Source organism: Vidua chalybeata, chromosome 9 (assembly GCF_026979565.1).
Source record: "Vidua chalybeata isolate OUT-0048 chromosome 9, bVidCha1 merged haplotype, whole genome shotgun sequence".
Taxonomy (NCBI): Eukaryota; Metazoa; Chordata; class Aves; order Passeriformes; family Viduidae; genus Vidua; species Vidua chalybeata.
Genome location: NC_071538.1, coordinates 28723465 through 28751419, shown reverse-complemented (window position 1 = coordinate 28751419; position 27955 = coordinate 28723465). Strand labels below are relative to the sequence as shown.

The 27955-nt window shown below is 46.3% G+C and overlaps 1 protein-coding gene across 2 annotated transcripts in view; it reads left to right on the top strand.

Annotated features, from left to right (window-relative positions):
• The first annotated feature begins 1216 nt into the window (after nt 1-1216).
• Nucleotides 1217-27955, top strand: part of COLGALT2 (collagen beta(1-O)galactosyltransferase 2) — a 45556-nt gene continuing 18817 nt past the window's right edge. For both annotated transcript variants that reach the window (XM_053950486.1, XM_053950485.1), the window contains exon 1: nt 1217-1428. The gene's annotated coding sequence lies outside the window, so the exon portion shown is untranslated. The remainder of the gene's footprint in view (nt 1429-27955) is intronic.

Here is a 27955-nt window from a genome sequence, read left to right as displayed (position 1 = left end):
GAGATTTCATCTTGAAAAGGGTCTAGCATGCCCACATTCTCCTAACTTCTAAGAGAACTATGATAACTATGCCCCTTTTAAGATCATGACCCAATAATTTTAATTGCTGGAATACGTCTTATGTATTTTCATGCTAAATTGCCATCGGTCTATTCACAGGAACATTTCCATGGTGGGTAAGTCAATGAAGTACAGGGAAAATCTTCCCTGTATTTCCTGTCTTCAAAGCAGAGGTGCTGAGAAAGCTGGGCTTGTTCAGCCAGGGGAGGAGAAGGCTCCAGGCAGGACCTTTGAGCCCCTTCCAGTACATGAGAGGCTCTTATAAAATGGAGGGAGAGTGACTTTTTAAATGGGCAGATAGTGATAGGATGTAAGGGGAACATCCTTAAACTGACAGAGAGTACATTTAGATTAGATATTATGAAGAATTTCTTCCCTGCGAAGGTGGTGAGGCCCTGGCACAGGTTGTTTGGAGAGGCTGTGGCTGCCCCATCCCTGAAGCGTCCAAGGCCAGCTTGGACGGGGCTTGGAGCAACCTGGGACAGTGGAAGGTGTCCCTGCCATGGCAGGGGGTTGGAATGAGATTGTCCTTAAGGTCCCTTCCAACCCAAGCCTTTCTGTGGCTCTACGATATTGATGTTTCAGCTATGCTCGAGCTGGAACAGCGCATCCCTCCTGCAGCGTGGGAGGGGTGTGGGGTGTGCGGCTGCTTCGTACGGACATCCCGCAGATCTTGCCAAAAACTTCCTGATATAAAAGCTCAAAGCTACTTTAATTCCCTACCTGTGTGGGAAGGATGAGGGCGAGATCTTCACGTAAGCCTGAAACAAAGGGACATCTCAGCGCTAGCAGCAACACTCCTAAAGCCTCTTTAAAGCCCCAAACTCTGGCGGAGAAATGTGGGGTTTGCAGCTTTCACCGCGGCGCTGAGCAGCCGCGCTGACCGCAGCCTCCCGGGGGTCGGGGGTTGGAGCGGGCGGCACCCGGAGCGGCGGCGGCAGCGCGGGCTGCGGCGGGGCCGGGGGGCGGCGAGCGGGGCTCGCAGCGCGGGCGGCGGCGCCGCTCGGCTCCTCCTTCCCTTCTCCCTCCCCCGTCCTCTCGCTGCCCCTCCTCCTCCTCCCGCGTTCCCTGCGCTGGAGCCCGCTCTGCCTGCCCGCGGCTCCGCGGCTGCCCCTCGCCCATCATGGCTGCGAGCGCGCCGCTGCTGCTGCTGCTGCTGCCGCCGCTGCTGCGCGGCTGCGGGGCCGCCCCCGAGCCGCCCGAGCCGCCCGAGCCGCCGGGGCCCGAGCAGCCCGCGCTGCCCGAGTCGGCGCTGCTGCAGCCCACCGTGCTGCTCGCCATCATCGCCCGCAACGCCGCGCACACGCTGCCGCACGTCCTGGGCTGCATCGAGAGGCTCAGCTACCCCAAGAGCCGCATCGCGCTCTGGTAAGGGCCGGGGGCGGCGCGGGGAGAGCCGGCTCTGCGGGACCGGGGAGAGCGCTGCTCTCCGGGACGGGCAGCGGCCGCGGCCGCCCCAGGAGCCGGGGCTGTGCTGCGGCGGCCGCGGAGAGCTCGCCCCCCGCTCCGCGGTCCCCCCGCGTGTGGGGAGCGCGGTGGCTCTGCCGGGAGCCGCAGGGAGATGAGTTATCCCAGCAAAGCTGGCCTGGAGCCTGGGAACATTCACCGCCGGAGCATGTGTCCAAATCCACAGGCACGGAGAACTCCGGCGGGGAGCGTGGGGCCGGCTCCCGGCTGGTAAATCCCGGGCTTTGTGGGAGCTGGTGGGGATGTTCCAGGGCTGGAGAGCGGGCGGGCTGGGTAGGTGCTGGTGGGCATTGAAAGGAGCATTGTTGCCAGGCTGGAGGCTGGAAGATGGATTAAAAGATGTATTCAGAAATCGCAGCATGGGGGCAGCTGCGGCGGTCAAACAGGGGTCGGGATGGAGGAATTAGAGCAGTTTGGGAGCTGGTCAATCTGCCCTTGCGAGGAGACAAAGGAAAAAAAATAATCTTTCAACCTGACATAAGTGTTGAGTGGAACAGGATTGCTTGGAAGAACCCCAAACAGAGTTTTATTTTTCCTCTGTAGAGCCTGATCCAAAGTTCGCTGAAGTCCATGGTGAGACTCCTGTTAACTAAAAACTCAGTAAAGTTTCGTTTTACTTTGAAGGGGCTGGGGAGGACCTGCCCCCCAGTCACATCACTGAAGTGTCATTAAACAGATGTTTCTGTGTGCTTCAGTAACATGGCTGTAATTTGTCTCCAAGTACAGGGCTCTGCAGAATGTCAGTGGATGGATTTTTTTTTTTTTTTTTTTTTTTCCCTTCTTTTCGTGTTGCAGGTGTACAGAGCAAGTTGTGCTATCAGGCCAAATTCGGGGTGCCACACAAGTGTGTGGAATCACAAGCTGGTGTGTGGCAGTGGGTAAATTCACGTTCCTCACTGTGTAGATATGTGACTCCTCATTCATTTGTATCAGCAGGAATTTTGCCAGTTGAGATTTCGTCATAGCAGATGTGTATAAAAAAAGATATTATCAGACCCCACATGGCCTGTGATTCAGCTGAGCTTGGTGTTTATAAGAACATGTGGGAGCTGTAAGTGCAGTTCTGGTCACCAAAGCAGAGCACATCTCAAAATGCCTCTTGCTGTACAAGTGCAAAGTAAGTTTTGTGGGGAGAGTTTTAAGTCCTGCAGATAACTGGTTCGCTCTACAACTTTTTTCAGTACATTACTTGCATTATCCTCACTAGACTTAAGGTCTCTGCAATATTGTGAAAGTATTTGTGGGGATTTACTTTAACATAACTTAAAATACGGTAAGGTTCTTATAAGAAATCACTCCCTTTTTAAGATGATTGCACACAGACAGAAGGCATGGCTAAGCTAGAAAATCTGCTGATGAAAATGTCAAGATCTATAAAATGAGAATGACTAAAAGTTTCACAGCCTCTGGAAGAGGAGTTCTGAGGATGCTCTGAGTTGCCACAGAGAGTGAGAGGTGCCTGTGGGGTGGCAGTGGTTCCTTGGAGAGGTTTAGTTGCTCCTCAATAAGACTTGAGCTTTTTCAGAGCTGGGAATGTTCAGGACACAAAGTACCCACTCAGAGCAAGCTCACATATGATATCTGTGAAGTCTCTTGAGAACAAGTGAAACCATTCAGTCCATTTCTGGAAGCATCTTGTGTTTCAGACAGAGTCCTTTCAACAGATGAATTCCAAGATTTACCTGTGTCCCCGTGTCACTGGGATAGCTTGGGGAGGAGGGCAGGGAAGTGGTGTTTGTCATGGACTTGCATTCTTCCATTGCCACTTATATCCTACTTATATCCTAAGCATTTTCTTAAGTAAGTCAGCATTTTAAAATGCCCAACCATAGATCTTGAGAATGAAAACTAAAACCATAAATCATCTCTCAAGCTCCCATATGCTCTCTCTGCGTAGCTGGAGGGCTGAAATTGAGCAGTGGATTTCTCTGACGGATTTCTAGGGGGAAAGCTTTATGAGTGACAGTGAAGATGGGTTAAGAGATAACGAGTTTGAAGCAGGCACTGAATTTGCTTTGTGTAGTCTGTATCAATTAATCCCAAGCTTTGTTACCCTAATAGTGAGCAAAAGATGTGCGCCGGGCAGCCTTGTGTTCCCTTCTTACCTTTGGTCTTAATTATGACTTAATTCTGAAAGTGACTGTGAGCAGCTTGGAGGGACTTGCTGGCTCCTAATGAGCCGAGCAGGCCATTTGGTCTGGGGCCAGCTGGCACGGAGGAGCCGTGGCCCTGCAGTTAAACCCTTCCTTCCCTTCTTGCCGATTCCCTCCCGAGAATCAGGAAATGCACCCGAGCTGCCTCCTGGGCCGGTCCTGGCCTGCGTTAACCCCGGCTGTCCTTGCCTGGGACAGCAGGCCAGGTCACCCCGGGACTGTGCTGGTGGCTTCACGCTGGGGATTTCTGGGGGACAGCTCAGGTTTCTGTCCTGGCCCTGCTGAGCTTCCCAGGATGGACTCGGCCATCGGCGGCCTGGGAGCCTTTGGAGCCAGCGCAGTGGGGATGGCAGTCTCCCCTCTTTGGCCACCGAACCCCGTCTGCGTCCCATGTCACCACGGAGGTGCAGTGCTGAAGGGAACAGCTGTCCCTTCTTGTGCAGGAGGAAGGGTCACAGCTGTCCCCTCCGAGCGCCCAAATACCCAGTGCTGTGAGAAACGGGCTGGGGCCCACAACAGGAGAGAGCCTAAAAAAAAACCCCTGGCTGTTGGACGCAAGTCCAGCTTTTTTATTGCCACAAAGGTTCTTCTGACGTACTGCTTGTGTGGCTGAGCTTCTCCCAGAGCTCCCTGTGCTCCCAGCACTGGGAAACTTGCAGGGAAAGTGTACAGCATTGTTTGTGCTGGCCTTGGAGAACTGCAAAGGGAGGGAAAGAGATCTTTATCTTGGACAAAAATGACCCAGAAGTTACACAGTCAGCGTGCCCCAGCCCTCTTTTGTTAGTGGGCGAGGCTGTGGGGTTTTGTTTTGAGCTTTATCAGTGCTGACTGTTCATTTGAGATGGGTCAGTTACAGGTACAGAGTGTTTGCCTGTTAGGAAGGTTCATGTTGGCTGCCTAAAAGTGTGTGTATTCAGCAGTTTATCACATTGCCTTACACCTTCCTTAGTCTCAGATTAAGTGATGGTATAGCAAAGAAAGTTGCCTGTAATTTAATCTTTTGCTTTGTCCTAGTGGGTCATCTGCTCTCTCCTCTCAGTAACCTGGGGATGGAATGCCTGCATAAATGGGTTGCTGCTTGGGAGCTGTAATTAGGTCCTTTTGTGCTTGAAAATCTGCTTTGGGGATCAGAGTATGCTTATATTTCAGAAATGATAATGTGAACAATAGTGAGACAGGTGGAAAGCTGGAATAAATCCCAGCTGAGAGATGAGTGGATGTACTGTAACACAGCTCCAGTGAGGGAATAGTTTCAACTTAAAAGAACTGGTTGAAGCTAAAAATAGAAGCTGATGAGATCAGTGTAATAATTGTATTTCATAATTGTGTATTATTAGACTGGAACTAGCTGATGATATCTGAGCATTTTCTTATTCTTTAGTGGTTTACTTTTCAAATGTGAAAAAATTCTACATAGAGGGCAAACTCCAGTGAGATGCAGGGATCATTTAAAACTTTAATGGCTGTTATTACTCTCAGGGAAGTGCTGCCTTTCAAACACCCTGTGTTTTCTGTCCCTGTCTCCATTTGAGCAATGAGGTCACTTTAATCTTCATGGTCATTATTAGTCATTTAGGAATGCTGACATTCCAGTCTGCTGGCTCTGCCTCTCCTTCTTCTGTCCACTGGTGTTTTGCATCCATTTCAGGTGTGCCCACCTGTGCTGTGACTTCCATGTGGCAATATTAAAACATAGGTTTTACAAATTAACCGACTTTTCACTTGGCTCATCATTTAAATTTTAGTGGGGTTTAGTTTCCCGTTTGTATTTGTAGGTACTTTAAATTTATTTATGATGTAGTTTTAATAACAGTCATAGACTAAGAGGGGGCAAGAGTGAGATGGGATTTGCACAGCTTTGGAATTGCAGTTCAGGTGACGTTCCTGTTGTGGAAGATGTTGCAGACAGCCTTTCTGCCAGAGAACTTGCATTTAGATGACTGCATCAACAGAAAGAAAAGGAGTAATTCTTCCAGTTTCTAGCTGGGGAAATAGGGGCAGAAGGGTAAAGTAACCTACACGAGATTGTTGAATTTATGAAGACTGGAGATAGAAGAATCAAGAAATGTCAGTTATGAATACTTTCTTGCTAAGGTCATTTTTACACCAACGTGCAGAAAAATTACATAAAAATGGAAAACGAGGGAAGGCTAAAGAACTGTTCCCATCCCAATATCCATAATCACTTTTTTTTTTTTTTTTTTTTGGTCCTTTGGGTTTCTCTCCCTCATCTCAGTCTTGGGAAACTGAAGCAAATGGCATAATGAAATTACTCAGTAGAAACATTTAAAGGGAAGTCAAAAATTGCTGCTCTGCCTTGCTGAGGTCTGCGTGGCAAGACACAAACCACTCTTCAGCTAAAAACTCTGCAATTCTGCAGAGAAGCCATAAAAGAGGCGTGAGCTGTGTGATGGCAATGTGCAGGGTAGCAGGAGTTTGTTTTTCCCTGCTGTGGTCATAAATTGACAGATTCTGATACTTTTTGATGACATTAAAGACCATCTTGTCCCACACTTTGTATTGGGGTCTATGAGACAGCTGTATGAATATTGCCATAAAAGAAAAAAGGCAAAAATAATTCGTTATCACGATAAAATTAATAAATAACCCTCCAGAGGTACAGGGATAATACCATAAAACTGATGTCTTAAAATGTCTAGAAGTTCTGTGACACTAGTGAGCATAGTACATTGTGTGTGTTTGTTTAATAATTTTTTATATCTGAATTCTGTATGGTCTGTATCTCTGGAAATACAAGAATTTATTTTGTCTGCCATCTTTTGGCACCCACCTTTTGAGACAGGGGTCTACCCTGTTATCTGTGTGTCTGTCCCTCGTGTCATAGGCTGCCTGGTGCCTTGTAGTGCAGATTGTGGGTTTGGAGACTGGAATCCAATAAAATAATCTATTGTCCAAAAGAAGCAGCGGGACAGAGTTCAGCAGCAGAGGCTGTTGCTTATGATAAGCCTTTGGATATTTTCAAAGGTCAGGAACATACAATTTTCAAGCTTTTTTGGTCTCCTTTCATATGTGCAAAGTAGGGATGAAAAGACCTCAAGGAGTCATCTAGTTCATTCCTGCCCAGGGCAGGATCCCACTTCAGCCCTTACTTCTCTTTCCCTCAGGGCTGGGATTCCTCATCCAGTCCAGGCTGCCCAGGCTGTGCACTGCACACCAGCTATTTCAGCTCCTAATTTCTGGTGAATCTGGGAGTAGGGATCAGTTAGGTCTGATCCATGGGGAACTTGCCCAGTTCCTGCTGTCATCTTCATTGCTGGGGGACTGTTATAGGGACAAAGCCCTCTCCCCTTCCCCAGTGCTTCTCCAGCTGAGCTCATGCATGGATCTCCTGGGATGGTTAGTGCTGGAATGCACCTCCAAAGGCTGGCTGCTCCCAAAGCCAGCTCTGGTGAAGGCAGAGCACTGTTGCAGTTCAGGTTTTTAATGTCTCCAGGGATGGAGACTCTACAATCCCTGGGCAGCCTGTCACTGTCAAGGACTGTCTTGGAAATTCATGTGGGCTGAGGGTGGCAGACCTTTGGGATAAAGTGGTTCCAACCACTTTTTCTCCTTTTTCTTTCCTATTTTCTGTTAAATGGAACACGTCATCTTTTCAGAAAGCTGCCTGGTCACTGCCCATCAGATTCCTGAGGAAGGGACCCCAGGTGTCTGAATGCAGCTGGAGAGGGGTCAGTCCCTGGGAGGTTTGGCAGGGCCCTTCCTGAGGAGACCAAAACAGGGATTTGTGCAGATGGAAGGGCTTTTTTGATCTCTTACATAAATTATCACATACCTGCACTTATTTATCTGAGTCCCCTGGGACTAAAAGTCTTCATGCACTGGGTCAAGATTCTCTAAGAGCAGATCTGTGATGCACATGGTGTGCAGAACATTGCCCAGCACTGCTGCCATGCCTCCTCCCAGGAGGCTCATCTGGGCTACAGGGTTGAGAGAGGACCAATGTGGGGTGCTGTCTGTCAGAACCTGGAATTTCCTTCCTGTGGGATGATGTCTCAGACTTGGTATTATTGCAGTCTATTTCTGTGCATCTCATTTCCTTTATTCTGGTCAAGCATTGTGCATGTTGATGGTGCTTATGGCCAAGGGTGGATTACAGCTAAATGGGACCCACATGCACCAAAATTTCAAGGTAAAGAAAGATAGGAATAAAAAAAAATTTTGGTGTTTTCTATGAAGTGGATTTTTTGCCCTCTTCTGTAGAATGCTCAGCTCCTTCATACAGCATGTGGCACTGATAATAAATTCATCAACTAAGAAAAGCACGATTCTTTTTTCCTTTTTTTGTGTACCATATGCCTCATATAGTGCCTGAATACAGATTTTAAGCATGAAATGATTAGTTTTGGTTGTGTGTGCAGGCACATGCATTTGTCTGTAAATTTATATCTGGTGTCCTTGGGCCAGAGCACTTTTGTTGCTGTAAAATGATGCCAGTTTTCTTTCTGGAAAAGTTGACAGGGAGACTAATAACAAGATGTTGATTTTAAACTTCTTCCATGGATCTGGTATAAACTTTCAAATGGAGTTCAGTCATTAAAGTTTTATGTGAACCACTTAGGTTGTGGTAAAGTTTTGCAACATAACACATTGTTCCTTGTCTTGACATGATGTGGCACTGCTAAAAAAAGGCTAAATTTTGTACTAGACACTGAATTCACTGTAGAGGACTGAAATTATGCTAATGGCCTATAAAGCAGAATTTCTTATATTTCTTTGGGAGAAGTGGTTTCTTATTTGAGGTAGCTGTTAGACATTTTGGGAAGTGAAACCTTACTCAGAAGTGAAGGCTGCTTTCATTATGACCAACTATTTAAGTAGTCAGTGTTTTTTTTCCCCTTTCTAACATATAACTAACTGTAGAATCAGGTAAAACTGAGCATGAAAGCTGATAGTGTTGTTTTGGGAATATGCCTTCACCAAAGTCTGTCCTTGCTCTTTTGCCAGGGATTTATTAAAACATAAAAGTTGATGAGATCTTTGTATCATCTGTGGTGCCTGAGTGGCTGTAATACATGGAAAAAATAGATTTCCAGCTATTTACCTTTCATTCTGTTTGGATGGACTGATATGAATGACATAGAACACCTGTTATAAAGATAAGCAGATCTTGATCTGGAGCAGGATTTTGAGGCCGTCCCCCTGGAGCTCATGAATTCATGCTGAAGCAGATGATAGTGGGAGTCCATGTGGCACTACAGTGCCATGGTAGGGCTCATTTAAGCTTTTTCATATTAGTTTTGTAAGGCTTCAGCTCCAAAAGGGAATTGTTTGTTGGTGGGGTTTTTTTTGTTGTTGTTGTTGTTGTTTTGGTTTTTTTGTTTTTTTTTTCATTTTTAAAGATTTTTTTTTCCTGTAAGGAAGAAAAATATTATTTATAATTATGCTTTTTTTCTCCTTTCCTCACACACAGTACAGGCTTCCCTTGATTCTAAAAGGATTGTTTGCTTAGTTTTGCACTTTGATCTCTCTGCAGAGGGAAGGTTATGTGTGGCTGCCTCCTGGTTTGAATTTTGCCCAGTGGCAACAGTGAGGTTGTATTACCTGTGAAGGGTTAGTTTATATCCTGAAGCTGATAGCAGGTGCTTATCTCTTCAGTAGCAGCTCAGAACCTTCAGTTAGCAGCGCAACATCTGCTCTTAAAATGGGTGCTGTGTTGTGCCTGTGGGGCTAGAATGAGAATTTAAGGTTGTTATTTCCTCAGTACTTTCAGTCGTTTTTGTAAGGTACTTGGGAAAATTCAAGGTTGGTTGGACGGGGCTCTGAACAACCTGGTCTGGTTGAAGAGGTCTCTCTTCATTGCAGAGGTTGGAGTGGGTGACATTTAAAGGATCCTTCTCACCCAAACCATTTCAGGATTGGAGGAAAAGGCTGTTTTCCAGCATTTCTCCTCTGAACTGCTTATTGTGACTAGGAAGGTAAATATTAAAACTCTGACAAATGCAAGCCCTTTTTGTTGGTTGGTTGATTTTTTCCTCTGGTTTTTAGCTCAGACATGTGAATTATTCCCTACCAGACTTCAACCAAATGAACTTAAGTGCTATAGCTGGACTGCTGTATCATTGGATAAGCAAAAGCCTGCTTCAGGCAAGTCATAAAAAGATGTGAGCTAGGATGTGTGATTTTGGACAGGAGAAGCTGCGAGAGATCTGTTCTGTCCCCACAGTTTATGTCTAGGGGCCAAAGAGGAACATGACCTGTAAAGCTTTGCAGCAAGACTCTTCTCTCTCCATTAATCACCAGCACTCCCCAGTTCATGTGAGGAAGCAGGCATGTTAGATCCTCTTTTCATCAGAAAGAGAACCAGAAAAACAAAGTGTGTGAGTGAGATTGAAACGTGTTTCGGTTGTGCTGCAGGAGCAGAGCAGGTGCTGAGCTCTGGGCTTGGCTGCACTGCTCCAGGGAGCAGTTTTGCCTTTTCTTTGGGGTGTCCCAGAGTGTGTCCTTGGCCACTGCACCTTAATGCTCAATGAACTTTGTGGTTCATTGAGCATTAATGAATTATTATGTATATATATAATTAATTCCAATGCTGGAAAACAGCCTTTTCCTTCATTTTAACCTTGTGGTTCATTGAGGGTGTGCTTTTACTCTTGCAAATTCTTCTTCTTAAATGAAGACAACAAATACATTCCTGTAGTCTAACCAGAACTTGTAATTAACACCTTAACTCATAAAGACAATGACAAAAATACTTACAGTTCAGTGAAAAGCACAGCAGTTACATGCAAAAGTCACTACACGAGACTAACAAAAATCCTAATTTGAAAAAAGACTTTGAAATATATGTCAGTGTAAGAGTTGCATGATTAGGGTGAAGATTTATGTTTTCATTTTGCAAAAACAGTAAAAGGCAAGTTCTTTCTCTTTTCTGTAAACTGAAGGATTAAAAGGAGTTCTAGTGTCTTCAGGAACTGCTGGCCTGCATTTTATTTCTCCTTAATTCTTGGCTACAATTGGCTAGAATTACCAGTGGGAGAAACAGCTGGAATAGCTTTCAGATTTGGAAATCTAAATATTCAAGGATCTATTTTACTGATGGGTTGTACAGGCTTAAGAAGTCAGGAGGAGAAGTGGTGTCAGTAGGGAGCAAGGTTGGATAATGTCCTGTGTTATGGACAGGATCCCTTGCTGCCCGAGGGATTCAAGTGAAGTTAGGTCTTGGGAGTGGGAAGACTTTGAGAGCTCTGGTTACTTTGCAGATCCTACAGATGGAGGAAAGGGCTGATGATAGTGGAGTGCCTGATACGACCTTGTGATGCCCCTGGATTGAACTGGGGCTCCTTAGAGGGTTGTGGTGAGGAGAAAGATTTGGAGATGTTAATTTTCTGGTGGATCCTATGTGCTGGCAGAGTTGGAAAGCAGATTGGTGTTGACTTGGCTGGATGGCATTTTTCTCTCAGCATGTGCAGAGGGATTTCTGGAAGTCCTTGAGCTAGAGTTCCATACTTTTAGTGCCTGGAACTCCATAGCTTCTCTAGTTTGGCTTGGCTCCCAACTCCTTCAGCACTTTCAGACGGGAGTGGGATGTTGTTAGAGGTGAATAATTTCTGTTCACTTTTGCTACACAGCTTAGGTGAGGTTTGGGACTGGGAGTTCCAAGCTGCTGTAAACTGAGATATGACAGGTTATTCAGGCCCAGGAGGTTTAGAAAAGCCAGCTGCTGGTAGGGACCAAGCACTGCGTGTGCTCTGTGCCATTTGTATCTGGTTTAGCACAACCAGTTCCTGCAACAACAGAGCAGTAGCCCAGTACTGTGCTCATTTTTCCCAGTCTTACTCCCTTAGCACTACTTGACTCACTCCCATAAATCAGTCTCTGGTTGCTGCTGGTGTTTGCTCCAGATGATATGTGCTCCTTCAGTACGAAGCTCTGGATGGAGTTTCCATTTATTTGTCTCTGAGATGGGCTCCATGGTTTTGGAGGAGCCTACCCAGATTCTTCTAAATTGGTTGGTAGAGAATAATAATTGCATTTGGGTCTTTTGCCTCCTCAAATATTTTCTTCCTCCGGCTCTGGCTGTCAGAGACTATGGTTGCACTCATTTTTCAAAACACCAGTCTGAAATAGGTTCAGTGTGTGTGACTGGAATATGAAAATGTCACTGGTGCTAAATACTGTCTCTTAATTTATGTTTTCTTTTAAATTCTTTTTTTTTTTTACTTGAAACAGGATTTAAATTGCAATTATCATATGTAATTTTAAATGGAAATTAAGATACTGTGTTTGTGGTACGTGTTTTATCGCTCCTAACATACACTCTCTCCCCCTCCTCCCTTTATTTCTCACACAAACAAGTTATTGCTTCCACAAAAACTCTTGTCAATGAGATGTTTTTTCAGACTAGTGAGCTCATGGCCGTCTGCTGGCAGAACTCTGCTCTGACTTAATACAAGTGAAGGCTGCTGCCAGGATTTTTTGGCTAATACCTGAGCCTTGAAGGAAGCTCTGTTTCACAGAGCAAGAATTGAGCTGCTGTCAGTGGTGCTTCCAGCCTACAAACTTCCCATCTGGATTTTTGGATGAGCCAGTCTTTGTATATGTGGTGCAGATTTAAGGGGGGAGGAGTATGTGTTCAGGAATATCCTAGGCTGGGCCCAAGCAGGAGTTTCTTTCCTACACTCACCAATTCATTGTGCAGTGATGTTGGTTGATTCTGCCTGTGGAGAGCTTCAGTCACCTCCAGGTTTGCTCTGTTGCTGTTGCAAGGTGCAGAACTTGTTGTTGCTCATGGAGCACAACAAGAATGCCAGGTGACAGCCAGAATAAAGTCAGTGTCCCACAGAGATCTGCTGAGGAGAGATGTGCCTCAGGTCTTTTACTCCTCCAGTAGTGAGATCTCCAAGGAGAAGTGATGGTGTGTTACATCTCCCAGCAGTAATTGCCCAGCTGGCAAAGCTGAGCAGGCTCCCGTAGCTCCTGCAGATGTGTGGCTTGCTGGGTACTACAAGGACACCTTTGGGATAACCCCGAGGTTAAGGAAAACATCTGGTTCTAATAGTTGGGACACATAGCTGGACCAAACCTCCAGCCTTTCCTCAGGAGAATGTATTTATTCCAGGTCTACTGACCCAACAAAGGTATATTTCTTCCAGTTCTGTGCTGGCATAGAAGTTAAGAATTTAACTTGGAAGAAACCAAAATAAAGAGCCCAAACCCCTAGATTTCAGCTAATTAGGTCTTGTATTGGGTTACACGATCTGAAGAGGTTCTTGAAACTCTTTAACAAGAGTTCTACCCAACTGCAGCCACTGATAAACTGGCAGAAGTTTAAGAGCAGAATGATTTCTCAAAGGAGAAGAACCAGCCTCTCCATTTCTCCATGAACTGTTTTTATTCATGTATTTAAGAAATCCCTCTAGTGGTCTGGTACTTCTATGATATATCAGCTGTTCCCTTGCAAGCTGATGCTGCACATCAGTTGCTGCTGTTGTATGGATTTGAGATGGAGCTATTGAGGGATTATTTGAAAGGCTTTAGGAGAAGGATCTGAGATTGTTTCAGATGAAAATAATTTTTTTAAAAGTACTGGGGTTTTGGTTTTTTGGTTTTTTGGGTTTTTTTTGTTTGTTTGGGTTGGGGTATGGTGGAGTATTATGGGTTTTTTGTGAGTTTTTTGTTTTGTTGGGGGTTTTTTGGGGTTTTTGTTTTTTTTTTTTGTGTTTTTTTTGTTTTGGTTTGGGTTTTTTGGGGTTTTTTTTGTTTTTTTTTTTTGTTGTTGTTGTTTTTGTTGTTTTTGTTTTGGGTTTTTTTTGAGTCAAGCAGGTGATGCTAAATCTTTGAATTCCATTTAGGGCCATTAGCTGATGCTTTGTCTGCACTGTGCAATAGATCATATTAAATGATCTATTGAACACCTTTGAACATAACTCCCAATAAAATTAATAGCTTCAGCAAATAAAGCAAGCCATTAAGCTTTCAATTTATCTGCTGATACATCACATCTCTGTGTAAACCCCAAACTCTTCAAAGACAGTCATGTTATTTTGTATGTGGGTGCATGTTTTGTAGTATGTAAGAAGTTGTGGCATATAATCTGCTATTCCCTGTGAAGTGCTGGGATTGGGGTTAGGATGGTGTTTACCCCTGGCAAAGGGAGAGTTTGGGACTGGATTCCTGCATGCTCAGCAGAGGGACTGTGGCTTCCTTGAAGCTGGACATTCTCTGCTCTTTGATTCCTCCCACAGCAATGCCTTGTGCTGAGGTATTGCAAAAATTCAGCTTTCCAGCCTTGGAAATTGCCTCAGAGCCCCAGGGAGCTGAAATGTCCAGGCTTGGGAATGCTGCTGGACAAGTGCTGTGATGCGTGTGAGGGCTCCTGGGCTGACATGTCCCTGACATGTCCCTGTGCCCTGGGGGAACAGACAAGTCCAACACCTGCAGGTGTGCTAGGGTTGGAACGCACTTTATCTGTGCACTTCATCCCCTGGGATGGAGCTAGCTAAGATGGGAATCTTTCTCATTGGAAAACAGCTTGGTTAGGAACCATGCTCTGCAGAATAAAGGCACATGTGCATTTTCAAGGGCTTCCACTTTCCTAGGAATTTCCTTGCAACTGGCTACTGAAAGACCTAAGTGCCCATTTCCTCTCTTTATTGACATCCAGTCAGTGATGGGGGAAAAAACTACCTATGCTCAAACTGTGCATTTGTGGTCAGGATGAAACCTTTAAGAGGTGAATTGTGTGTTTGCATTCTTCTCCACACCACAGTTGCCGATGCAGCCTTCAGTGCTTGGCTCTCCCAGAGGTTTGCCTGTCTTCAGTGGGTGCTCCCTGGGATTTGTCCCTCTCCAGTGCTTGCTCCCTGAAATCCACACAAAGAGAACATAGCAGCAGAAGGGAGAATTGTGATCTTGTGTCGTGCAGAGGAAGCAATCCCATCCACCAAGTGTCCCTCTGTTTTCATGACCAGATTTCCTTAGCTGGGGCTTACAAGATTAAAGACTTCACTGCTTTTCTTTGTCTTCTCTTTAGCATTAAGTCAGCCACCAGCACAGCACCGGTTTCCCATCACTTTGAGTCCAGTCAGTCTTTTCCAAGGGAGAATGTGTTCTGAGCCTGGCATCTGTAGTATGTCCCGTGTGCTGACCCCACAGCAGCCATGTGTGCAGCACATGTGTGTCCATAGGAGAAGCCCTGTGAATTTCTGTATCCCTGAGTGAAGCCTGAGATCACTAATTGAAGAGATTCAGATACAGAAATTTTAGCTAGCCCAAAGTATTTGGAATTTAAAGTAGAAATACTTTGCTTTTAAGTTTTTTTCCTTCTCTCCAATACTAGTACTTCACTGCTTTAAAACTCTAAACCATAAAAATCAGGAACCCCATATCCAAAAACTGGAGTAGGTTTTTTCAGTGCTGGAGGCAAAGTATTTGGATGGGACGAGAGATTTTTGTCTGTGAGTTTGTGAGAGTTTCTTAAAAGCAACACAGAGGAAAAGCTGTTCTTGATATTGGCCACAAATTTATCACTAGTCTGGCAAGTACTCTGTGAATGCACTAATAAGTAAACTGCTCTACAAAAGCTGAATATCTGTAGTTTATTTCAGTGTGTATTTTGGAAGGAATGTTAGGTTATTTTATCATTCCCAGCCCTGACACCCACTCCTTTTTTGTGACTTGTGAAAATCTTTTTTGTTTTGTTTCTCTCTCTGTAAAGTGAAGCTATAGTGCTGCCTCAGTGCAAGGTTGAGAGCCTTGCTGTGGGTTTTGGGGGCCTCTGGGCATGGCCTCTGACCCCTGTGATTCACATCACCTCATTCCCAGAGATACATTGCAGATGAGCACACTTAGCCATTCAAACCAACAACACTATAAAATCTATCAGGCAAAACTTCAGAAGATTTTGATAGATAAATTCGTTATTTCATCCTAGCAGAGTGGTGTTTGTTGTGTTTTCCCTTTCCCTTTATTTGGAATCCTGTCAGCATATGAGGTTGTCAGCTTTTCAGCTGTTTCTTCATTGGAAATGGGATGGACAAAATTACATCCAGGAAAATTCTCTATTTCATCTCTCAAGGTTGAATATATTTTTCCCTGCTTGGCTGCAGTAGTTGTTTTTCTATTCTCTTAATTATATATAAAACATTTTCAGCCATTTGCCAGCAAATATGATGTAATCTATTTATTTTCAAGCAGTGAACCATTCCATGCAATTCAGAGAACCTCTGAATTTTCCAGGGTAGCTGGCTACTTGAGGAAAATTAGGCCAAAATTATAAAGTCTCGAGTTCCATGCTGGCTTCAGCAAAGTCTAACTCTAAAATAACTCACTGATGACTGTAAGTGTTAGCTTAGTGTTGGTGAAAGCAAAGTTTGGCATAAATTCCTTTATGCCAACGGAAGCCTGTGCCAGGAAGAGAGTAATGAAACCTGCTGTGTTTGTGTGCTGTGAATTTGCAGTGGAGCAGGGGAAATGTCTGGTCTGATGTTGTTAAATACTCTGTACTGTAGGTGTGTCCTGTAGGTTCACAGGGATGATGTATTGGTTGGGTTATTAAACTGCTGATTCTGAGAGGGAAGAGCTGGTCAGATCTCCAGTGCTGACACTTCAGTTTTGCTTTTTTGTTGCTGATTCCTTGATCCCAGGATATGGGAGGTTAAATGAGTTTTGTATTTCTGTCTGGGTTACTTTTCATGGGTCTTCTCTGAAGCTCTGATGATCCTTGAAAAGGCAAAAATCTGATATTCCTGGGTCTGTGACTAACTCGGATGCTTTATCCTCTGGCTGTGCCACTTTGTGGAGTGTGAGTGGAACAAACTTCACCCTGGGCATCACTCTGGGCATCACCCTGGCTGGTGCCTCGCACAACCTCTGTGTGCTTGGGTGGTGGGGGGCACCATGCTTCGTGTAGGTGGTGAAGAGGAGGGTCTGCAAATTGCTTGGAAGATGGAAGGTCAGGCCCCAAACATCAAACTCAGTTTGACAGTGCAGTGAAGATACGATGGGGTGAGGAGCCTGAGCTTCCTGGAGGCGTTGAAGTGCTTGGAAATTGAGTCTGAATTTATTAAGTCCTTGAAGGGGGCATGAGTAAGTCCCTAAAGCCTGGGTGGTGAGTGCAATGTTATGCAAGGTCACAGAAAGTGACTGTAGAGCTCATCCAGTCCCACCCCCTGCCACAGACCGGGACACTTTCCACTAGCCCAGGTTTCTCCAAGGCCTCTCCTTCCTGGCCTTGGACACTTCCAGGGATCCAGGGGCAGCCACAGCTTCTCTGGGCACCCTGTGCCAGGGCCTGCCCACCCTCACAGGGAACAATTCCTTCCCAATATCCCATCTAACCCTGCCCTGTGGCAGTGGGAAGCCATTCCCTGTGTCCTGTTGCTCCAGGCCCTTGTCCCGAGTTGTTCCCCAGCTCTTCTGCAGGTGTGCTCCATTACATTGACAGCCCTGCTCCCAAAGTGTCTCCTCCTGTGGTTATCCTGTGGATTGGGAAACCTCTTCCCTGCTGTAGAGGTGAAAGCTCTGTGGCTATTTGCCATTTTATCATTCAGAGGCAGTGACAAACCAGTTGGAACCATGCTGAGCATTTGATTTATTTATTTTTACTTTTCTTGCAGTACCTTTTCTGTACAGTTCTTTTTAATATTAATGCAAACTGCAAAGCTGGTGCATGTGCCTTGACTTGAAGACAGATTGTCCTGACCTGCACTCATCATCTCCTTTCATTTCCTGACCATATGGGCAGCAGCAGCATCCTGGGATATGTGTTTTGTGGACAATATTAGCTTCTTTCAGGCGGCATCCACCAGCAGCAGCACTTTGAATATCTTTGGATGAACTTGGAGAGAGTGTGGGTGGAGTTCATGCCTCTATTTCCAGGAGCATCTGCTATATGGCTAACTTTTGCTGCTGTGTTTTGAAGTTTCTTTACCTGTTTTTGATACTGTGGGCCAGTATTGAAAAGTGGTTTTAAAGCAGAAATTCTTCTCCTTTGCTGGAGAGAGGTGATAGGCCTGTGAATTCTTGAAAGGCCAGGTTGGATGGGGCTTGGAGCAAGCTGGGCTCTAGTGGAAGGTGTCCTTCCACAGAATGGAATCGCAGAATGCCTTGAGTTGGAAGAGACCCATAAGGGTCATGGAATCCCACTCCTTGCTCCTCACAGCATTACCTAAAACTAAACTGTTGTGACAAAGACCTTCCCTGAGAACCTCCTTGAACTCAGGGTTGGTGACATGACTTCCTGGGGAGCCTGTTCCAGTGACACCCCTCTCAGTGAACTTTTTTCTGATAGTCCAAGCTGACCTTCCCCTGGTGCAGCTTCACTCTATTTTCTCATGACCTATCACTGGTCACTAGAGAAAGGAGTCTCCATCCCTGGAAACATTCAAAAGCCATCTAGACATGATTCTGGTCAGCCTGGTCTTGGTGGCCCTGCTAGAGGAAGGTGGGCACGATGACCTCCAGAGGTTCTTTCGGTGATTCTTGTCTTGTGGTGCTGAATTACCAGCCCAGGGGGTCATGTTAGAAAGCTCCTGTGCAGCAGTGGGGTTGGCTGCCCCTTGGGACAGCCCCGGGGCTTGGAAGAGGAGGCTCCAGCAGCAGGAGGAAGGCCAGCCTGCCTGCAGGCCTGCTGTGATCTAGGGCAGTGCCTGGGTCCCTTGTGAGATACAAGATGTAAAACATGGCAGCTCTTCTACTCGTGAAGAATTTGCTACAGATCCATGGTTGACTTTTCTTGCTGTACCTCCTGACTGTATTTTGAAAGCAGATTCTGTGCTAAAGTTTTTCATCCCAAAGGTAACTGGCTTGCTTGTACAGAGGCTGTAGAAGAAGCAGTCAAGAAATTTACTTCTGTTTCTATTCCTCTGTGTCTGTACTACACGTTATAAACACCTGGGATTTTATCATCCTTATGTTGCCCAGTTTTCCTGCAAGCAGCCAGTAATTCACAGCCGGCTGGGGAGAGCAGGAGTGTTTATGATGTGCCTGTGCCAGCCTTGGCCCTGTTATCTCGCTCTGTAAGAATGAACTGAAGTTATTCTTAGTGTCTAAAGCTCCATGAGTTTCTGGGTGCACAGACAGCTCATTGTGCTGCCTGCTGAGACAGTGCTGGGGATCACACAGTGAGGTTTTAGCGGGCGGTCTTGGTCCTGGGGAGGATTTTGGCTCTGACCCTTCCAGCAGCACTGAAAGGGGAATGGTATTCCATCGGCTGAGCGTAAACCCAACGTGTTTTTCCTGTGCAGCATAGCAAACTTTGACTTGGGTATGATAGATTTTTTTTTATTACCTTTCACAAGCAAACTAGAAATAGTTCACAGACATCTGCTGATCACAGTTTGAAAACTACTGTTCTCAAGCTACCCTGAGGTTGAATTCCTTTGGAAAAAGTCTCGCTGACTTTGTCTGCTTCTGTAATCACAGAATCACAGAAGGGTTTGGGTTGACCTTTAAGCCCATCCAGTCCCACCCCCTGCCATGGGCAGGGACACTTTCCACTGTCCCAGGTTGCTCCAAGCCCCATCCAGTCTGGCCTTGGACACTTTCAGGGATGGGGCAGCCACAACTCTGGGCAACATTGGTAAGTAAGATAGCTGGTACAACAGACCCTGAGGGTAATCAGCTCTAGGGGCAGGGATGGAATTGCTCTCACTTACTGGGCTTGGGTTGGTCTGTGTTCTGTATTATCTGTTCCTGGTGGGAGCACTGCAGATCCTTTGGGTGGAAAGAGTTTCCCTGCATAAGCAGTGGGAAAAAAAAAAAAAAAACCTGAAATTGTTGTAAATGCTTTTGCCTGTGCAAGGCAAGCCTGGAGCTCTCGCTCGGGGTCCAAACCTTTAAATTTGGCATGGCTCCCTGTGTGAAAGCAGAGCAGAAAGAGCTGTTGGATTGACAACAGCCGTGTGCGTGCTGACGGCAGCGCTGGGATTTCTCCACGTGTCTGTAACAATCCGTTCATCTGGCGCATGCTCCTGCTGCAGCCCTCTCCGTGCCCAGACAGTGAGCCCTTTCATGGAGAAATGCAGAGTCATATTTCTGAGTGCAAATTAGCCAGGGGACTGTTAGTAGTGTGGGCTTGGCCAGGCTCCTTTCTGTGAGCAGCTCTGGCGCTGGAGCAGGGGAGGTGTGGGCAGACACCTCGTGTGTGCCCTGCCAGCAGACGGGGGAGCCCAGGGCTGGCACCCTGCTCTCTTGGGGGCAGCTTACACACAGGGCCAAGCAAGAGTCCTTCAGCCAAATATCCTCCAATCTGACTTGCTGTCTCTCGCAATTAGACTTTTCCATAGGGTGGTGCATCAGGAATATGATGCTTTGCACTGGGCTCATTGTCCTGCGTGTCCCAGGAGTGCTCAGGAACTGTCCCAGCCTGCTGGGAGTTGCTGGGATGTTCCTGGGATGCATTGCTGGTATTGCACTGGGTGACTTTGTGGTGAGGCTGCTGCACTAGGGCAGTCCTGAGCTTGGGAGCCTGTCTGAGTCCAGACTTTCTTCCTGCCTCTAACACCCCTTTTCCAGGCCTTTGTGAGCAAGGGCAGATTGTTGTTCTGGTGGAATGGACGTGTACCGGTGGGGCACATGTGAGCCTCTGCTTTCTCTGACTGTACAGCTCACAAGGGGCAGGGGAGGAGCAAGTTATGATCTCTTCACTCTCTGTGACCAGTGGCAGGAGTTGGGGAAATGGCTGGGGCTGGGCCAGGGCAGGGAGTGGCTGGAGCTCAGGGAAAGGTTCTTCCCCAGAGGGTGCTGGGCACTGCCCAGGCTCCCCAGGGAATGGGCACAGCCCCGAGGCTGCCAGAGCTCCAGGAGGGTTTGGACAACGCTCCCAGGGATGCACAGGGTGGGATTGTTGGGGTGTCTGGGCAGGGAAAGGTTGGACTGGATGATCCTGAGGGTCCCTTCAAACTCAGCACATTCTGTGTTGATCAAAGGAGCCTTCTCAGAGGTGGCACAGAAAAGCACGAGGTGCCACAGTCTGCTCTGCAGGTCTGGTCTGGACTCCTGCAACGTGACTGCAAAGCCTGCAAAGGTGGCATTTTTCAAGCTGTCATTTAGTGAGTGTATCCCTGGATGCACACATCCAGCCCTGCTGAGCTGGAAGGTGTCTTCCAGCTTTTGTGCCACATTTTTTCAGGAATCATCACACATACACCGAATGCTTTGCTGTCAAGGTTTTCTTCAGGATGTCTCTGTGCACCTGAGTATGCAGGCAGGTAGCAGCCTGCTGGAGACAGCTCTGGAGGGCTTGCTGCTCTTGTGCTGTTGACAGTCCTTTTCAGCCTGCAGCAACAACAAAGGGATTCCTGGTCCACTGGAGAGGCACAGAGTGTGGATGGAGATCAGCCCTGAGTTCAGAGCTGACCTCAAACAGACCTATTGGGGTGGCAATCCTGTTGCAGGGTCTGCACAGGGGGATTGTTGAAAGCCTTCTAAAAGAATTGTAAATTACTGAGTGAAGGGCTTCCCTCAGCCCTTCTGGTGACCTGGAGGCTGTGAGCTGTGTTCTGAAGAGAGCTGCAGGGGAAGAAAATCTGTGTTTCAGTGACCTTTGCATCAAGCTGTGGATAAAGTTTGAAAGTTCCAGGGAGTGAATGTGAAAATATGGAGTAGTGTTGGTCTTCATTAACTGTTTAACTTTGAGCATCTCCTACCCTTCTAAACATAGCCATTTTTCTCCAGAGGCAAAATCCTTTTGGATAGCCAAGCATCCTTTGCCACTTTGTTTGTAAAAAGAGCAGTTTATGGCCTATTCTTACATTTCTCTACTCCAAATGCTTTTGGACCTCTTCTCCAAATGCTAAATTTGGGGTTAATCTCAGAGAACACTGTTGCTAGCACTCATTGAGCTCTTCTTCTTGTTCTCTTATTCTGTTATTTTAGGTTTGTGATGGCCTCAAAAAAAAGCTGTGTGACAACTTTTGTGAAGAATGGCTTTATTGTTGCCTATCAGCAAAATGAAAGGGTCAGTTAGTGTGTAAAGCTCTCCAGTACAAAACATCCTGCCAGTTTCCAGATCACAGAGCAGATTCTCAATTGGTAAAAGAAGTTGTCCTTTGCTCCAGAATTAGTTTCGGATTTGGGTCTGTGTTTCCCTCCCTGCTGGGTGTCAGGTGGTCCATGGTGTGAGTGTTCTCACCAGGGGTGAGGCAGGCTCTGGGACCTTGGCACTGCTCTATCTGCAGGCTGGGTGCAGAGGCCAGAGCTTTTCAGGTGTTTCTGTTTTGGAAGAGCCTTGGCAATGTGTTACAGGCTCATATTCAGTGTGACCATTGAAAAATCAGAGGTGCTGAGCACCTAAATATGAAACCCATCCATTTTTTTTGTTAGCAGACACAAGAATATTTCTAAATCCCAGTGTTCCTTCCCAGTGGCTTACACACTTGCATTAATCTCGAACAGCTGCATCAGCTTTTGTCTGAGTTAGTTGCTGGGATTAAGCTATCCTTTCAGAAATTACACAACTGTTGCAATTAATTCCTCCTTTGAACAATTGATTTCAGAGGCCAGTCACCACCCTGATCCTGCATGTATGGGATTTCCTGGGCTTCCTTCAGGGGCCTTGTTGCCTTGAAGCCAAGTCTTCTTGGAAATACTCACAAGATGCAGCTGGCTTTTTCTTTCTTACAGGCTTAGCAGCTTTAAAGCATGGGGTGAGCATGGGGAGAACTAAAGACAGAGAGAGGACTTGGGATTGAAGCAGCAGGAACCTCTTTTGCATTGCAAGAGAATTCCCATTGCATGGATGCCAGGGAGCTGTTGACTTCTGGCATGAGGGAGCCATAAGGCTCGATTTAGATTAGATACAAGGAAGAAGTTTTTTACAATGAGGGTGGGCAGGCCCTGGCACAGGGTGCTCAGAGAAGCTGTGGCTGCCCCACCCTGGCAGTGTCCAAGGCCTGGCTGGACAGAGCTTTGAGCACCTTGGGATCATGGAAGGTGTCCCTGCCCATCACAGGAGGCAGAATGGGATGGGCTTTAAGGTCCCTTCCAACCCAAATCATTCTGGGATTCCATGATTCTATTGTGGGGAGTGAGGGGCAGGAAAGTGAGTGATTTCTTGAGGTAGCATGGAAAGAGCACAGATCCTGGTGTGTACAGAAGTCTGTACACACATACATCTGTGAGTCATTCACTTGGACTTGGAAGACCACTGAAGGTTTTAAAATCAGTGCTGCTGCCAGCAAAATCCATTATCCACAGCTGCTGAAGGGCACGGGGAAAGAGTTAGAGGGGAGCCCTGTGTGCTGCATTCCTGTGCTGTGATGTCCTGTTCTTGTACAGCTGCCCAGCCTGGGGAGCAGCGCTGCTCCTGTTGCTGGTTCCACGCTCCCACGCAGCTCCCTGCCACCCATCTGGGCCCAGGTGGCCTGGGGACCAAGTTAAAATAAAAAAAATAAAAGAAGGTATTTCCAAAAGTCTGTCCTTAATTAAGGAAACCCTAGAACAAATGCCAAGTCCCTACAAAGCCAAAAAGTCTTATACATACGTTAGAATTTTGGCAACTTATTTAAATGCTTAAGCAGTTCTTTGAACTTGGGCTGAATGTTCAGGCCCTGTTTATGAAGTGTGTGAGCATAATTGTGCTAAAATAAGCGATTTAGATGGTTTGAATCTATCCAGAGTCTCTGGACTACATTGTTAGTGTGTTATCCCTGAGCCCATAGGTACCTGGGAGATCTGAGATACCCAGTTTCAAATTCACAGATGTGAGGTAGGGCTGGCAGACTTGAAAATCATCTATTACCTGAGTCTCATCTCTGCTGGATGAGCAGGAGCCATATCTGCCTGTCACTGGGGGAGCGTTTGGAAGGATACAGGGAGCCCTGCTTGGTTTGCTGCTTTTTTGAGATGGTCCTGGGCAGGAGAACACAGAATAGTTGACAGTAACTCCATTTAAAATCATACAATAGACTAATCACATGTTTTAGGTTAGAAGGGACCTTAAAGCTCATCCCACCCCCTGTCATGGGCAGAGACACCTTCCACTAGACCAGGCTGCTCCAAGCCCCATCCAGCCTGATCTTGGACATTTTCAGGGACTTAATCTATGGTAAAAACAGACATGTTTGCAGCTGAAATTAAATGTCTCTTACTGTGCTTCAGAAGTGTTTTGCTTCTGTCTTGTTTTGAGTTTTTTTCCTTCCTCTTTAGGATCCATCCCTTCTCTTCCAGTCTCTTCTAGTGCACTGCTCCTGGTCAAGGTAATTCATCCCTGGCTCACGGTGGAAATTGCCACTTCAGTGAGGGAGTTATATTCTGACTTGGTTTTCTAAGCCTGGCAGCTTTCAGAAAAAAAGAGCAGGGAGAAATGACTAGTCTGTTACTTTATTTACCACTTGTTTTGGGAAAACTAAATCCAAATTTATGTTTGACTCATATTGGGGCTCTGTGGCTGGACTCTGCTTTTTCAGTTATTTTTGGCCGGGCTGATCTCACACCCAGCATGAGCAGGGCAGCCTGGGTGACAGGAGCTCAGCTCCACTCAGACCAGGAGCTCTTGGGGCTGCCTCAAGGGACTGAAAGCCAAAGGCTTTTATGCAGGATCTAAATTCAGAGGATAAAACTCCCACCCTGTGCTCTGTTCATTGTGTGTTGTGGCAGAAAGCAAGGGGCTGCTGGAGTAAATTATTAATAGTGGCAGGGGCTGGATGAAGTGGTGTGGATTTTTCCAGTGCTCTGGGGTCTGAAATCCCTGGAGTATCCCCAGAGCACTGGGGGGACCCCTCATGCAGTGCCTGTTGCTGCTGGCTCAGCTCAGAAGGTGCTCAGGAAGATGCTGAGTCCTGCTCTGAGGGCTGAGCTTTGTCCTAGAATATCTGAGCACCTCTGTTAGCACAAGTTGTGGAATGGAGCACACAGAAATGTGCTTCCTCCATCACTTTGGTGTGAGCTGTAACCTCTCTCTGAATGTTTTATTGCTGCTCAGCTCTCAGGAAAAGGGCCAAGGGGAGGTACTGGTGTTTTGTCCCCAGTTTCTGTGTTACAGTTGTTAGGAATGATCTCCTAACAGGCTTTCCATTGACTTTGGGCTCTGCTTTGGAGGAGACCCTGTGGGTTTAGGGCACATGGTCATCCTATGGCTCTTGCTTCAATGGAACTCCATATGGGACCACATCCCATAGCAGGCCTCGTGGGTGAATTGAACCCCTGGCTGCAGGCAGAGAGGAACCAAGGGAGAAGTTAAAGTGAATATCCCTGGGCCTTCCTGGAATTTGGTTGCATTCGCAACTTAGTTCTGCAAGCAGCAGGAGCCCTGGAAAACCAAGTGCATCCTCCTCCTGTGAACCATTTTCAGTGCAACCCCAGCATCAGCAGCCTCCTGACCACTGTCATCCTCTGTGTGTTCTCAGCAGGGCTGTGGGAAGGGCCCACTGGAACCTGCCTGTGCAGATTTGGCTCTCACAGCCATAAAGTGTGAGCCCAAAACTCCCCTCAAGCCCAGCAGTCTTCAAAACACTGACAGAAAGGGAAGGAAAAAGGAGCAAAAGCTCCTTACAGCTTTTGTTTTTGAAAGCTGTCTGCCTGCAGCCAGTCCTCACTCAGCTCTGCACTGCTTAAAAGTGAAGCCCTGACCCCTGTTTGAAGCTGTCCTTCCCACCCTGTTTGCTGAAGGGAGAAGGTGGAAATGTTAAATTCAGTAGGAAAATTACTGCATGGCCCTGGCTGTGCAGTTTGCCTCAGCTTGTGTCTCAGCATAACCCCATACTCTGACAAGCCAGCAGCACACAGGATGCATTTTGTCCTCTAGTATTTTTCCTATACAGATGGTGAAGGTGAAAATCTTCTCCTCTGACCCAGTGCCTGAGGTAAATGAACTAAATAGCCTGGAAGAACAGGCCAGAGTGTGAAGAAGTGAAAAAGGGGGGATTGTTATTTTCAATTCCCTTTTTGGGGAGGAAAAGAGGAGAACAACCATCAAAGCCTAAATTAACTCCCGCTCACAAGCATAATTTGAGGAGACATTATCAAGCTAAAAATATGAGCAGTTTGTAAAAGGAGCTGTTTTCTGCATGTGCTGCTACTCACATTACTTAATTAAAACAGAGGTGCTTAACATGGTGCTTTGATTTTCCACTGTGCATGATCCATGAGTTTTTTTGGGAGGGGGTACTTTGCTGAGCATGAACAATGAGGGCTTGTGTCCATGGTACAAGTCCTGGTTAAAGCCAAAGTAAATATTGAAGTGGTCGTAGTTCTGTCGACATAAGCCCCTGTACGAACATTCTCACTCAAACTTTTCAAAAATGTAACTTCTGTTTATTAGAAATGGGTTTAAATCTGAGTGGAAAAAGCTGCCATGTTACTGGAATAGAGGTGTGTTCTGGTCTATTTATTAAACTTTCTTTTCTGAAAAGAGTGGGACGAATCAGAGTTCTTTTCTTCCAATTTTTTCCTAGTTGTATTGCACAGGCTTTAGGTTGTAAATCTTGTAGGAGACCTTTTTTTCTTTAATTAAATCCTAGATATATTTAATCAGCTCTTGAAAATGGTGTTGCTGATTCACTCAGAAAAGAGGATTTGAACCTGGTGCCAGCTCAACAACATTGCTGATAGACTCCCACACAGATAATAGTGCTGTGCTTACCAACTTGCTTTCAGAAAATAAACCCAAAAATCCAGGCACTGCCTTAGTCTAAGGGCCATGTGGACAAGCCATGCTCCTGGTGAGCTGAGTGGAGCTGGGTTATGGTGATCCACTCTCTTCATCCTGTCAGGCACAGATCACAGACCAGTAAAGATAAGAGGATGGAGTAAAAACACTTTTCCAGGACAGACAAGTGGGCAGAGGTGATAGCATCTCTTGTGTGACGTGTTCTCACCACTAAACTGAAGTCTTAGCTGTGGACTTGGCTTCTTGAAATGCTACAGAGTGCTACAGAAGAAGTGTTTATAACATGGAGTGTCCTGATGTGCCTCTCAGGGCATGAGGAGCTCTTGCTCCCAGTGAGAAGTCCTGCTCACATTTTAATTAGCTTGTTTTTCTTGTGCAGGGGTTGCCATTAAAAAAAAGAAAAAAAAAGAGGGAAAAATAAAGTATGTGCCTGTTTTTCCACACTGTGCTATTGCAAACAGCAGAGCTGCTATTTTTTTTCGAGGGGAAAGGTGGACTGGTTCAGGTACTACAAAAAGAGTCAGTGCTGATACTGTTTGATCTTAAATTAATTATTCTGTAACAAATAGTGATAATTGCTTTTGTAATGGCTTGGGTTGTTTTGGGAGGAGGTTGGTTTGGTTTGGATCTTTTTTTGTTGGGTTTTTTGAGCTCAAAACTGGAAGAGCAAAGGTTTGCCAAACTGCTAGTCATAGGGCGTGTTTCATCCAGGGTGGAACAGACTTTATTGCCTTTGAGGACTTTTGGGCTTAGAAATGCTGCTGAGTGGATAGTCCTGGAGAGAGCTGTCCCTCCTTTGTGCCAGAGCCTTGGCTGATCCATGCCTTTGGGAGGTCTAGTGGGATGTGGATTTACCTGCCACGTATTTACCTGGATTTACCTTCCTTCCATGTAGATTTACCTTCTGTGACAGCCTGGGCACTAAAGTCATAGAACCAAGGAATGATTTGGGTTGGAAAATGCCATTTTCTTCCAGCAGATTCCTTGTGGGTGGATCTAGAGATCCCTTCAGCTCCCATTTGTTCATCTTGCTTCTGGCTGGAGGATGTTGGCTGATAGTGTCATCCAGGGTGAATTCTGTCGAGGGCCTGCTGCCCTACCAGGAGCAGGATGGAGTACTCCAGGTGTGATTGGAAGAGCATCCTTCATACCCCTTGTTGTGCTTACAGAGGGAGAGGTCTTCCTCTAACTCTGCCAATTGCTGTCATTCAACTTCAGGGTTTCTTCTGCTAGTCAGAGATTTGGGCTTTGTGTAGCAACTCTGAGGAAACAGCTTTCCATCATGGTAATCCTTTTCTCTGAGGCTGGATGACTCTATGATTTCATGTTGTCATGGAAATTTGTATTTCATTTGAGAGCTTTGGGTTTCTATTGCACAGCCCTGCAAGCAGCTCCCCATCTGAAACATTTTGGGCTTGTGTGTGCACAAAGTTGAATGGAGAAGGATCTCCAGGCTGAGATGGGAGCAGCCAGCATAAAACTGAGATTAGTTTGACATGTATGCAGCTGGAGCTTCCCCTTTCCCTGCCCAGACTGCAGCAAATCCCTTCACATGTCCCCACTGATACTATGTGAGGTTAGAAGGCTGGTCTGGACCTGGAAAAGAGGATGTTGTGGGATGAGCTGCAACATTCCCCAGGGTGGCCACTGTCCTCTTGGCCTTGTCTGTGTGATGTCCAGTTGCATTGTGGCCTCAGTGACACCT